This window comes from Lathyrus oleraceus, chromosome 4 (assembly GCF_024323335.1).
Source record: "Lathyrus oleraceus cultivar Zhongwan6 chromosome 4, CAAS_Psat_ZW6_1.0, whole genome shotgun sequence".
Lineage (NCBI taxonomy): Eukaryota > Viridiplantae > Streptophyta > Magnoliopsida > Fabales > Fabaceae > Lathyrus > Lathyrus oleraceus.
The window spans coordinates 35174033-35187609 of record NC_066582.1 but is presented as its reverse complement, the minus strand read 5'-3'; positions in this window follow the sequence as shown (position 1 = coordinate 35187609).

Here is a 13577-nt window from a genome sequence, read left to right as displayed (position 1 = left end):
TCTTCTTCTGAATCCTTCGGAATTCTAATCTTGACTCCTGTAACCTGTCCCTTAAGCCTTCTCCCGGGTTGATGTAACCCACAGGTTTCTGGTCATTCTTCTTCTCCATCAAAAGAGCTTTCAGTTCTTCCTGCCCCTTAGATAAGCTCAGCATCATTTCCTGGAATTGAGCATTCTGGGCCTGGAGATCTTTGACAGTTTGTTCGAGAGCCATTGTTCAATCTGTTTGAATCTGCTGGAATCTGTTTGATAGGAAAATCGTGAGAACACTGATCCTTTAGAATACCTGTTATGCGATGCAATGCAATGTATGAAATGTTTTCAAGGACTTTCGGGATTTAACTGTGCATAAACTAACAAAAAGAGCTTTTTTTTCTTTTCTCTTTTGTTTTTGCTTTTGTTTTTGTTTTTTCTGTTTTTTTTTTTTTAGCAGAGTTAAATCCCTAAATCCTTGAAATGGTTAGTACAATGCCATGATGTTATGATGTTATGTTGTTATGTTGTTATGATGTTATGTTGTTATGATGTCATGTTGTTAGATAAATAACAAGCACAAGCAAGTCACACAACAATCATTCCTAGGTTTTAAGGCTTGCGTGAGTTCCATAGGTAAATACCCTCCCCACTGAAGTTTGGTTGGTTCAACCTGTCTTAGAATAGTAACCGGGTTCTAGAAGGATCTCAAATCATTGACCTTTCCTTAAGTCCACTTCAGTGCAACACCAAGTGGTTGACCGAAGCTTCCCTAAAGTCCAATCTCAAAGAGTGTAGTATCGAGTCTCAACCAACTCCAGTCGGAACCGAAGCCAGTTATCTCACTACTTTCTAATGGCCAGGATGAGTCAATTAGGGTTCTAAAGGTCTGGTTAATGCTTTTATGACACCACGCGAATGCCAAATATTTCCTCAACTAACATGAGGAACATCAGGACATCCAAAGTGCCACATTAACCGTAGCCATCATTTTGACCATTCCAGTATACGCCGGACAGTCGCGATGATCTCTTGCTACTTACCTAAGGTACACTAGATCCGGGTGTAGGATCTTTCACTCAAGCATAACATACCCAAGCAATCCCTTAAAAATAAATCAGACAAATTGAATAAGTGATCTTGTTTTTAAGGTAACCTCTCTTTTTAAATATTTAGGGTCCCCAGTGGAGTCGCCAGTTCTGTCATACGGTGAACTGGACTTTTTGTGTTTTTTATCGCAATGTCGCGGTTAGCAAGAGTCGCCACCGACTTTTCTTTTATCCAATAAGGAAAGGTGGAAAAGAACAGGAAAGACCTTAATTTAGATTTTGGGTTCGGGAGGTACATTATACAAAGGGAAGGTGTTAGCACCCTTTGTATCCATGGTTATCCATGGGCTCTTAATTGCTCGATCACTTATATTATTTTTGTCTGAAAAAAAAAATGTTTGTGAATTGTTTGGAAAATTGTTTTTTGGAAAGAGAATTTAACTTTGTAATGATTCTTGTATGAATGTATACAAAGTGGTTATCCCGTTTTAGTTTTGAAAATTGTTTAGAAAAATATAACTCGGTAATGATTCTAGTATGAATGTATACCAAGTGGTGATTTTCTAAAGGCATTTTGAAAGGTGTGAGGTGCAAAAAAAAAGTTTTAAGTTGTGAGCCAGCAATTAAGAGTTATACCGACCCAAGGTCTTTACGGGCATTTCCTATCCTTATGAGGGTAAAACTGTCCTTATTATTGAGAAATAAGTAGTTTTATCCTTTGGATGTAAAAGGGTCATCGTAGGGTCATCGATTGGTCATTGAAGGCAACAGTTATGAGGATACCTTAGCATTCGAAGGGACTATCATCATTTAACCGTAGGCAACATCGGAGGGTCATCGAGGGACAAAGTTGTATATTCGAAGGCAACATCCGAGGGACTATAATTTATTTTATGATGATTTAACCGAAGGGTCTTTGCTAAGGGTATCCCCACGTTCGCGGGACATGACCGTAATATCGTAATCGTAAGGCAACAAAGGGAGGTCCAAGATCACTTATTCAAAGGCAAAGTTTTACAATTAATTATATAATTAGGATGAATAATGCATGGCTATGATAAAAACATAAAAAAAAAAAAAAGACTAGAAGAATCAGGTACTGTCTCGTTCGCCTCTGCCTCGCCTAGCGAAGGCCACGGATTTTGAATTTGAAAACAGCCCCATGTTAGGAACTGTTTGCCAATTCAAGGTTGAAGGGATTGACCACTTGTAGTATCGGAATAAGTTAGGCAGCGGGAATTGGACGGCGATGGCTTCGGTGCAGATGGGCTGCCTTCAGGGTTTCTTTACTCTGAATTCTCCGGGTAGGCAGGGTTCCTATGCCAAAGTTTCTATCCGTCTTTCTCTGTTCTCTCTCTTTCTTTTTCCTCAAGGTTTTGTTCCAAGGAAACCTCAGAGTGTTTTGCTTCTCTTCCTTCTTTCTCCAGTGAATCTCCCAGTGTAAACTCCAAGTGTAACTCCCCTACTGAAACTTCAGTATTTATAGACTAATTTCGTGGGTAATGGGCTTGGAATGAGGGAGACCCAAGTCCAAAATAATTTGTTATATTTTATTTATTATTTATTTTAATTATTTAATTAATTAATTAATTAATTAATTAATTAATTAATTAAATTTTTTCTTTTTTTTTTTTCGTTTTTTTTTTTTTCGTTTTTTTTTTCGTTTTTTTTTTTTTTTTTTTTTTTTTTTTTTTTTTTTTAGGAAAAATGATGGGTAATTTTTGGGGTATGACATCAACCAATTTGTACTCAGACTTCTTGATGATCCTCAGGAATTCTTCTGCATCATCATCAAGTTTCTCTTCCGACCCCGCAGGCGCCGGTGTCACCACTGGAGTACCATTATCCACCACTGCTTTCCCTTTTGCCCTGGCTAAAGCCTCGGCCTTTTCTTTTTTCTCTTTTTCTCCTTCTCCTCCCCTCAAGGCATCTGGAGCAAACAATCTGCCACTGCGAGTGAAACCGCTGGGACCGGCATTATCCACCTTTGAAACGGTGGTTTCACTAGCAGCCTGATCTTCTACCCTTTCACCATTACAGTAGACCTCTCCACCATAATGCCAAGGCACGACATCATCTTTGTCATACGGAATTGGTCCAGGTACCGTGATGGTAACTGGAGCCGCCTCAGCAAGAGTAGACAAATCCACCGGATCAAAATATATTGTTATGGTGGAGACCTCATCTTTCCCCTTATCAGCTCTCTTCTCAATCAATATACTTCCATTGTCCACCAGACCCTGAACAGTCTTTCTCAGCAACACACATCCACTGACAGAACTAGTGCACTCAGCACAATCATTATTACAACCCGGGTAGACCCCATTCAACAACAACTGCCTCTTAACCTCAGCCAGAGGAGTCTTCAACTGATCCACACTTGACAGCCCAACTCTATTCTCTTCAGAAATAGCGTTCACCCCCCTTTGACCATGCGCGGGCATGGGATTAGCATTAACGTTAGGAAATGGTGCGAAGTTGATTGCTTTCGAATCCACCAGGTCTTGAACTACGTGCTTAAAAGCTTTACAGTTCTCTATATTGTATCCGGGAGCACCCAAATGGAATTCACATTTCGCATTCTCATCATAATTAGCTGGCCTTTGATCAGGTCTCAAAGGTGCCAAAGTCCTGAGTTGTACCAGCCCCAGGTCCATCAACTTCTTCAATAGAAAAGAATAAGTCACCGGAGGCCTATCAAACTGCCTGTCATTCATCCGGCCCCTGACTTGGTACCCGGCCCTCTGTGGCCTTTGTTGAAACGGTTGTCTCTGTTGTTGAGGTTGTTGTTGTTGCTGTTGCGGTGTAGGCTGATGCTCAGCAGGAATAGTTACCGCAGCAGTGTGCTGGAAGTAACGATCCCTACTGGGTCCTCTTTGTGCATAGACAGCACTGGTATCCCCTTCTTTCTTTCTCTAACCATTGCCAAAAGGTTTCTTCGACCCTGAAGAAGAGGCAATACCCTGTATCTTACCAAGCTTCAACCAGCTCTCAATCCTCTCTCCAGCCACAACAATATCAGAAAAGTTGGTCACCGGACAACCAACCATCCTCTCAGCATAAGCCCCCTGCAAGGTCCCCATAAAGAGATCAGACATCTCCCTGTCAACTAGAGGAGGTTGCACTCTGGCAGCCAACTCCCTCCATCTTTGGGCATATTCTTTAAACCCCTCGTTATTCTTTTGAGACATACCCTGCAACTGGGTACGACTCGGGGCCATATCAGCGTTGAACTGATACTGTTTAAAGAATGCGTCCCCAAGATCTTGCCAATTCTTAATATCCGAGGACTTGAGCTTGGTGTACCATTCCAGTGAGCCTCCGGACAGGCTGTCCTGGAAGAAGTACATCCACAGCTTTTGGTCCATAGTGTAAGCTGAGATCTTACGGACGAACGCTTGAAGATGAGTCTCAGGGCAGGAACTCCCATTATATCGGTCAAATGTGGGCGCTTTGAACTTCTGTGGGATCACAATCCCCTCGACTAGCCCCATATTTGACATGTTAACCACCCCAGAAGTGGCATAACTCTCCAGAGCTCTAATTTTCTCAACCAGCAGCTGAATCTCCTTGTTCTGAGGTGGAGCACTATACTGACCAAAAGGCTCGTTATGCATTGAAAACTGATCAGCCTCCCTGTCCTCCTCTCTATCGTCTTCAACACCAAAGAATGGAGGGAAAAGACTATCTTTCAAATTCTGCCCCTGACCGGGTTGACCACCAGCACCACCGAAACCAGCAGCATTATTTACAATACCGACCGTTGTCCTCTTACCACCATCACGAGATCCCAGCCCCTGGTTGGAGACACCATCCAGGTTCACACCACTATTAGCAGCAGAAGCCCGCTCGAGCTTCTCGACCTTATCAGCCAGAGCCTTCTGACCAACTGCAAAGCCTTGCATGATGTTGATCAGCTCATTCATCTTGTCCTTCAGCTCGAGGAGATCAGTACTTGGAAGATCCATCAGTCTGGGAGTGTTGCGCCTTGTGAAGTATCTGTGAGGACGAGTTGAGTGAAAAGGTACAGCTCTGCGAGCACGAGCAATGATTCCTGAAACAATCAAGCACGTTAGCAACAGATACCTGCAAAATAAAACACAAGTTATTATGATCAATGCATGAATGCAGTGTTTATCCACATGAGGAACACTTTGTCTCTTGATCCTGGCTTCATTGAGACAAATAATAATCTAACAGCAATATTCTGACATTCAGCGTTTGATTTCATCATACAGACCAGAGATATATGACTCAGCAAAATACCCCCAACCATGTGTGTGCTTGTGTGAGTGCATACGGTAAAGCAAATAAAGCTTGAAGATCAATCACTGAATGAAAATCAACATCACATAACAAAATGCACAATAAGTGCCATAGTCATACATCAAATCAGATACAAATCTCCAGAATCAGGAAAGAAATACAAACAAATGAATTCCGTCAACAAGCCTGACGGTAATCCAACACAAATGAAAGATCTAGCCTGATGAGGGTCCCACAGATGGCCCTATCTCATCAACCATCTTCGCGAACTCCGCGGCAAACCTGAGCTCGGTATTCTCCTGCTGTAATCTCCCCACCTCTTTCTGATGAATCTTCATCTGCCTGAAGTAATGATCTCTCTCGGCCATGTAATGGTCTCTCTCGGCGATGATCTTCATGCTCTCGGTCTCCTTAACCTTCAGCTTTGACTCCCACTCAGCAATGAGAACTCGGACTCTGTCATCCCTCTGATCCCTCACCAAGATTTGCCTCCTCTTCTCATCTTCAATGACCTTTGAAGCTCTAGCCAATCTCTCTTTGGTGATGTCATGCTCCTTTGTTGAAGACGCCAAAGCCTGACTGACCTTCCCATAGTAAGCAGTATCCACCTCAAAGCGCTTTGCTTCCAGGGCATGCCGCTTGTCTTGATCTTCCATCTTCACTCTGATCTCCTGATTAGCTCTCTGAACCCGAGCAACACTCATCTCCAATTCCGCTTTCTCTGCAAGCAACTGATCTCTCTCCCGCTTCATCTCTAAGAACTCGTCCATACTGACAGTAGAAGGAGTCTCCTCAATCAACGGATACCAAGGATCAACCATAGGAAACGGTAGACAAGTAAGCTCCACTCTCTTACTGAGCCAGTCATCGAACGGAGGAAAAGATCTGTTATTAGCTCTACCCCAAGAAACCTTGCCTTTCCTTTGAATGCTGCGCCATGCCTCAGATACCTGCTTCACCTGGGCCTGATTACCCTCAACTGGGAAGTACACAGATTCCTGAACCTCACTTTTGTACGGAGGAAGCTCCATAGCAAATCCCATCTGCCTCTTAAGAAGTGTCGGGTTATAATTAATGCAACCCTGGACTCCTATAAGCGGCACATTGGGAAAACCCCCACAGCTGCAGATGAAATCTTGTCCAACCCCACTATTGTGAGTCCAAGCTATGTCTTTGGCCCTCAAACCCATCAGCTTGGTCGCCCAATTAACATTCTGGCCAAGAAGAACAAAAGCACCCTTAGACGGCAAATAACCCATAAACCACTTGTATAGCAACTGTGCACAACATCGAATCAATCCCCCACGCCTTTTCTCGTTCCGGTTATGGACCGAGTAATAGACATCTCCAATCAAGGTAGGAATAGGATTTCCTCGAGCAAACAAGCGAATGGCATTAATATCCACGAAGTTCTTCTGGTTAGGAAACAGAATGATTCCATAAATGCCCGCAGCAATCAAAGCACAGACACCTTCCCAGTTACCCAACTCCGCCTGCTCCTTAGCCTTAGCCTCCAGGAAACTTAGATGAAAACCGGGCAACTTCCCCTTTTCTTTCAAACTTCCCTTCACGATCTCCGGACTCAAATAAAGAGCACGAGAAATCCCTCCAATATCGGGTTCTTCCTTAGTAGCATAGAAAGGAACCTGATTTCTGATCTGAATGCCCAAAATATCAGCATAATCCTCCATCAAAGGCCCGAGTAAGTAATCTGGGAAGACAAAACACCTCAAACCAGGATCATAGAACTGGAGAAAAGTATGAATGGCGCTCCTGTCTCTGTCAGTGAGTCTGAAAACCATCTTCAGAATACCCCCATACATCTCACGAAACATCCCCACATGGTCGGGTGCAATCAATGCTATCATATCCTTCAGCACACTGATCTCTGGGTCAAAGAAACTGTAGACAACATCGTCCTTCAAGCCGGGTCTTCTCATATCTGAGCAGAAAGTCTCTCAACCAGGATCTCGATCAAAAGGGTCCCTGCATATGGATAGACATGTGTTAGATGCAAGTAAATGCAAGATGTAATGATGCTGATGAATGAATGCAATGCACTGCCATCCTCCGAGTCATCTGATCATCTGTTGCTCTGAGTCACAACCCTGATCTCTGAACTGATCACAACCATCTGAAGGAGTTGTAAGACCCCAATTTTGGCCCTAAGATCCCTCATGGCCCATATCATCTCATATCATAGCCTCAAGGATCATTGCATGCCTTTGCTTCCCTCCTAGTGGGTAGGTTGCCTTGTGTGTGTGGTTCTTGATCACCAAGCATGTTTTGCATTTGTATATTATTGCTTTTCATATGTTTATCATCCAAAAAGTACAAAATATTGTCAGTCTAACCTTGTTGCTTGCAGTTGAAGCAATTATCAGCAATTAGGTCAAAGACAGTCAACAGTCAGTCAAAGCAATGAATGGTGGCCATTCTTGCAGAATTTGGGCACCATGATCAATAATCAAGAGTTCATATGACTTGGGACATCATTTGGAATCAAGTTATCAAGGAATTAGGGTTTGGAATTCATCAGAAGGTGCTTCAATCATGCAAAACCCTAGAAAAGTCAACAGAAAGTCAAACTTGGTCAACTGGCCATTTAATCAGTGATTTGATGGATGGAATTGATTTGAAGGAGTTCATTCATGTCTATACAAGCATCATACATCATGCCAAACACCATCATGGAAGAATTTGAAGTCAAACAGAAAATTTCCAGAAATGGAAACTGGGCCTGTAACTGAAACTTACCAGAAATGGAAAGTTTTGATCCTCAAACTTACATCATGATACAAGCCTCAAATGAATTTTTGCCCAACATGAAAGTTGAAGATCTTGTTCTCCCATTTCCAAAAAGTCCAAGAACTCTCAATTCCCATGTGTGGTTGGCAAGTTATGATCGAATCGATTTCAGAAAATCTTGAACTTCAAAAGGCCATATCTCTCAAACCGTTTGGCCAATTTTGGTGGGGTTTTTTCCTACAAGTCACATTTGATCCCCTCTTTCCAAAAATATAAATTTCATGAGCCAAAACTTCACCAATCAAAATGGCATATTTTGACATTTCTCATTTAAATGCAAGTTTGACCAAGAGTTGACTTTTTGATATAAACATTTTTTCAACATTTGGCCAATTGGGAAAGCTCAGAAATGTCATTTAGAATGTGTTTGCAAAGTCAAAATATGCAGTACATGAGGCCATTGCTTGGTTGCTTGAATTGTAAGAAAGGTACACTTTCACCATACTTGTCCCTACCATTCACCATGCCTTGCCTTGTACCATGGAAACAGAAATCTAAACCATCATTTTCTGTCATTTTGAAGCCTCATTGTGCAGCCATAACCAATAGTACATATGGCCATGCTTACTTGCTTGGAATTAGGGAAGAAAGGACATGTTTGCAACAAATCCAATCCATGAACCATACTTGTACCACCTCACATAGCAGATTTTATTGATCTTACTTTCTGTCATTGGAGGACTATTTGGCTGCATAACACAAAAGTCTTCATTCTCTAGAAAATCATCTTTGGCCATTTTGACCAAAAGCTGTCAAAACTTCAAAAAAGAAATTGAACCCTGCTAACAGCCAACAGTAGAAGGACCAGCAAAACAGCAGACCTCATGCATCAAAAATTTCTCTGCCATTTTTGAATTCAGTGGCAACCACATAAACCATTTTGGCCAAGGCAGAAGGAGAATGGCTCACTCACTCAAAAAATGGCACCTTGCTGTTGCATTTCAAAGACAGAAGCAGCAGTAGACCAACAGCTCCACCATCATAAAATCTTTCATCCAACAACACATGACCAACCAATTTTCACCATGCTAAAAAAGCCTTGCCAACAGAACCAAGTGCATACACTCTCTCAAACCTGACCTGGCTATTGGCTTTGCATTTCAAAGAATCCTGTCACAACATCCAACAGAAAAAGAACCATAGAACTTCACTCAAACTAAAAAAGGCCTAACTGACCTTGCTATTGGATTTTCAGGATTGGCTGTCAAACCACAAAGCAACATAGCACAGCACATTAGAAACACCATTCTCCTGTCATGTGAAACCTTGCTAGCTGCATCCATCAAACCAGAATTCAGTCATGTGCTCTCATTCACAAAACACTTCACTTTTGGCCATTTTCAAATTTCTGTCCAAAACACCAATGAACCTAGCCTGGCCCTGCATTGACACAACATCCATTCCACCATTTTCCTGTCATTTAGAAAACCAGTAGCAGCAATTGCAACCAACAAAAACCAACAGAAAAACCTTACTCCATTCACTCTCAAAAAATCTCACCCTCTTGCATTTTCAAATTTGCTGTCAAGACTCAAAACCAAAAGCAACTCCTGACAGCAGCTTTGATTCATCAACTTTTCATCATTGCCAAACTTTGCCAACCTAACCAACAAACACAAGGCCTTGGCTCACTCACCCTCCAAAACTGCATTTTTTCACATTTACCAAACCTGTCAAAGAACTTCAGAAGAACAAAGTCCTGGCATTAGCTATTTCACTATACATTCTTCATTTTGGAGAGCTTCTAACACATGATAAACCAATAGAACTCTCATTCTAAAATCACATTTTTGCTTGCCTCTTCAAGAACCAGTCAAGACACTTCCAAGGGAACAAAACTTTGACTTGCCTAAACAACATTCACACAACATTTGGAAGTGGTTCTCACTAGCATTCTCCAACTACCAGTCACATTTCCAGCACTGTCTTCAACCTTGCATCATCCATGGCAAAAATTATGTAAGCTCACTCCAAGCCATTGCAATCCAAGCAACTTTCACCATTCATCATCAGGAGGGCTCTAGGACAACTATTTCACTTCAAAACCATCAAAAAGCATCTGTACACAACTGCCCTTCAAAAATAGGTATGGATTCGATCTCCCTATTTTGTCAAATTGATGCATGCTTAATGTAGATCTTTTGATGCTGATTTCATGGATGGTCTTAGTTTTACAAATGGTCAAGTGATGTTTGAGTTATTTTGAAATGAACATTGATGATCCAAACTTATTTTGCATATAACTTGATGATTAGCTCAAATTAATAAAAACCAATGTTAGGATGTTGTTGTGTGTTGTTTAATGTTTACAATGGTGTAATCAATTGACATTTTTGGGAGGAATTGAGAAATTCGATTTTGGGAGGGATGAAGATGTGAAACCCTAGTTCCCAAATCCATTTTTCCAGAATTCTTGCTTCATTCACGCGTGCATGCATGCCTTTCTTCACCAGCCAATCAGCTTATTTTATTCCCCGGACCAAAACACGGTCGTTTTGATAAGTGGCAGGGTTATTTACAAAAATGCCATTCTTTCAATTTTATTTCAATTTATCTCTTCATGTTATTTCATTTTGATATCCAATCTTCCAAAATTCATAACTTGCTCATTTTTGATCCAAATTCAATGGGATTTTTTGTGTTGTGTTCATCATGATCTCTACTTTTTTATCATTATTTTTCCAGAATTTTTGGATGAGTGGTTTTTAAATGTTGCTAGGGTTTGTGACATGTGACCAAATTTTGTACACTTTGCCAAATCAATTGTGAAATGATGAGAATGTATCCAATGGCTCCCAAATTTTTGTGCTTAAACTAGACACACTCATGGTGATTTTGGTGTAGAGTTTGTGAATTTATCATTTCTGGTTTGTGAGTTATGAATTTTTGAATTAGGGTGTGACAATTTGTGTCACACCATTGATGTCCAACTTGATGATTTTTGATACCATGCTTCTTGACCTCCAATTGATCTGATTTTTTGCATAAACCTACTCTTGTATGTCTAGTTTACATGTGAATTTTCCTGGAATTATTTGAGCCATTTCCTAATTGTTTGAGATTTTTCTCCCCTGTCTAGTAAAATGTTGACTTTGTGTGACACATCTTGCCATTCCATTTGTGAAATTCTCATACTTTATTGGATGATCATGAAATTTTACATGTGCATACTAGACATCTTAAGCTTTGCATTGGTGTTGATCCCACCCATTTCTCATCTGTTTCCATTTAGTTATGATTTTTTGAAATTGATACATGTATGTTTGACTTCTTTGTGCATGCTTGAAATTGTTCTGACTTCCTGATTTTAATTGACCATATTCCCATGATCCAATTGAGCTGAAATTTTGTATGCATGTCATTATATGGATTATGATTGATCATGAATTATTTGATGATTTTTGGAATTGATTATGATTGGTTTTGAGCTAAGTCTTGCTGTTGACTTCTATGAGCTTTCATTTGCCATGCTTTGACTTCTTTTGCTTATGAAATCATGATGATGAATGATATGAATGTGGGACCAATTGAGTTTGCTTCTTGATTGTTTAAACTTGATTTAGATTGGATATCCCTTGCTGTTTTGACTTTATCATCCTCTTTTAACCCTAGGCTTGTCCTAGTGGTCCTGTGGCTTATGTTTGAGTTCCTGTTTTCAGGTTAAGCAAATGCTTCAAAGAGAACAATACAAAATTGATTGAGCTTGATTGTTTATCATGAGCTAACCTCTTTGTTTTGTAGGTTGCTTGGCTCATATGCCTTGAGACTTGTGCATTGCACATTTGTCTGTTTGTTTTGACTGTTGATTCCTACTTCCTTTTGCTTAAACTTTTGAATTGTGTACTGATTCTGTTTGACTATTTCAGGTACCTTTAGTTGCTTAGTTCTTTGAACTTGCTTTGCTTTGCTTTAATAGCAATTTGCTTTGAGGTATAATCCCTTTTTCTTCATGTAGTCTGGAAGACCTGGCCTGTTACTTGGCCAGGCAACTGTCTGAAGTCCTCCTTAAGAGGCAATGCTTGTGTGTGTTTACTTTTGTCCCAAGCAGGAAAAGTCCTTTAAATATGGCAATTGGTAGATCAAAGAGATAAGCAGCCTATCTCCTACTATTCTGTGAGTCTTCTCCTTGCTCCCATTACATGGTTGTAGCATCGAGATCCAAACCCAAGATCTATCGAGTCAATAATCTGTGGAAAGAGTTCCTACTTTCTGAACTCCCACATCTTCTGATATTCAAATGCTCTCTCTGACCAGAGATAAGAGCAATGAGGCACACCCCTCATCTCCTTTCATCTGCTTCACCTTAGCCCCTCAATGGCAAGGTTAAGAGCACCATCAACCTATTCCAGTTGGCTTCAATGCCAAACCCTTTTGTATGAGCCTCCTTGTTTGGTGATAGTGTGTGCTGAATGCTTTCATTGATTGATTGTTGTTTTATATACACATGTTTGCTTGTATGCTCTATGCATTTATCATCATTTATTGCTCATTAATGCATAATCATTTCATTTGTCTTTGTGACATTATCATTGTTGTTTACCCATTGAGGACAATTGTAAGACCATCCATTGGCCTTTGCTCCTGGGATATGGAAGTGAGTATAAGACCATCACCTTGGCCACTCATCTTATCTTTGCCTGATGCACTTGTTTGATTGTATGTGAGGATGCAATTGTAAGTCCCTGCAAGTTGGCATTTGTTTTCCTAGGATCATACTGTGTGTGTTAGAGTAAGCCCAGACAGATTGGCATCTGACATCCATTATTTTGTATTTGTTATTGTGTGTGAGGATGCAATTGTAAGTCCCTGCAAGTTGGCATTTGCTTTCCTATGATCACATGTTGCGTTGTTTGTTGTATGAGAGGATGCAATTGTAAGTCCCTGCAAGTTGGCATTTGTATTCCTAGGACCATACTGTGGAGGTTAGAGTAAGCCCAGATAGATTGGCATCTGACATCCATGTTTTGCTTTTGTTTGTTTATGTGAGGATGCAATTATAAGTCCCTGCAAGTTGGCATTTGCTTTCCTATGATCATATGTTGGATATTGGTATAAGTCCAGACAGATTGGCATCCGGTACCCAAGTTTCATTTTGTTTTAGGAGATCAGTATAAGTCCATTGAGTGGCCTCTGATATCCAGTTTTGTTTTAGGAGATTGGTGTAAATCCATCTAGTGGTATCCGGTATCCGCTTTTGTTTGTGAGATTGGAGTAAGACCATTGAGTGGCATCCGGTATCATTTGTTTGCTTACATTATTATTATTCATTGCCTATTCCAAAGGACACACTTGAATCATCCCCTATATGATTTCAAGAGGTGAACCTTCTAAGAAGTTTTACAATCCATCCTCATCCATTCATCCCCATTATGTCCTAAACCTTTTCACACTTTGATTTCAAACTTGACATAGATATTGTGCAAACTTCTTCATGTTTTCAAACTGAAAACCTGGACCCAAGTCCTTGACTTTTTTCAAACT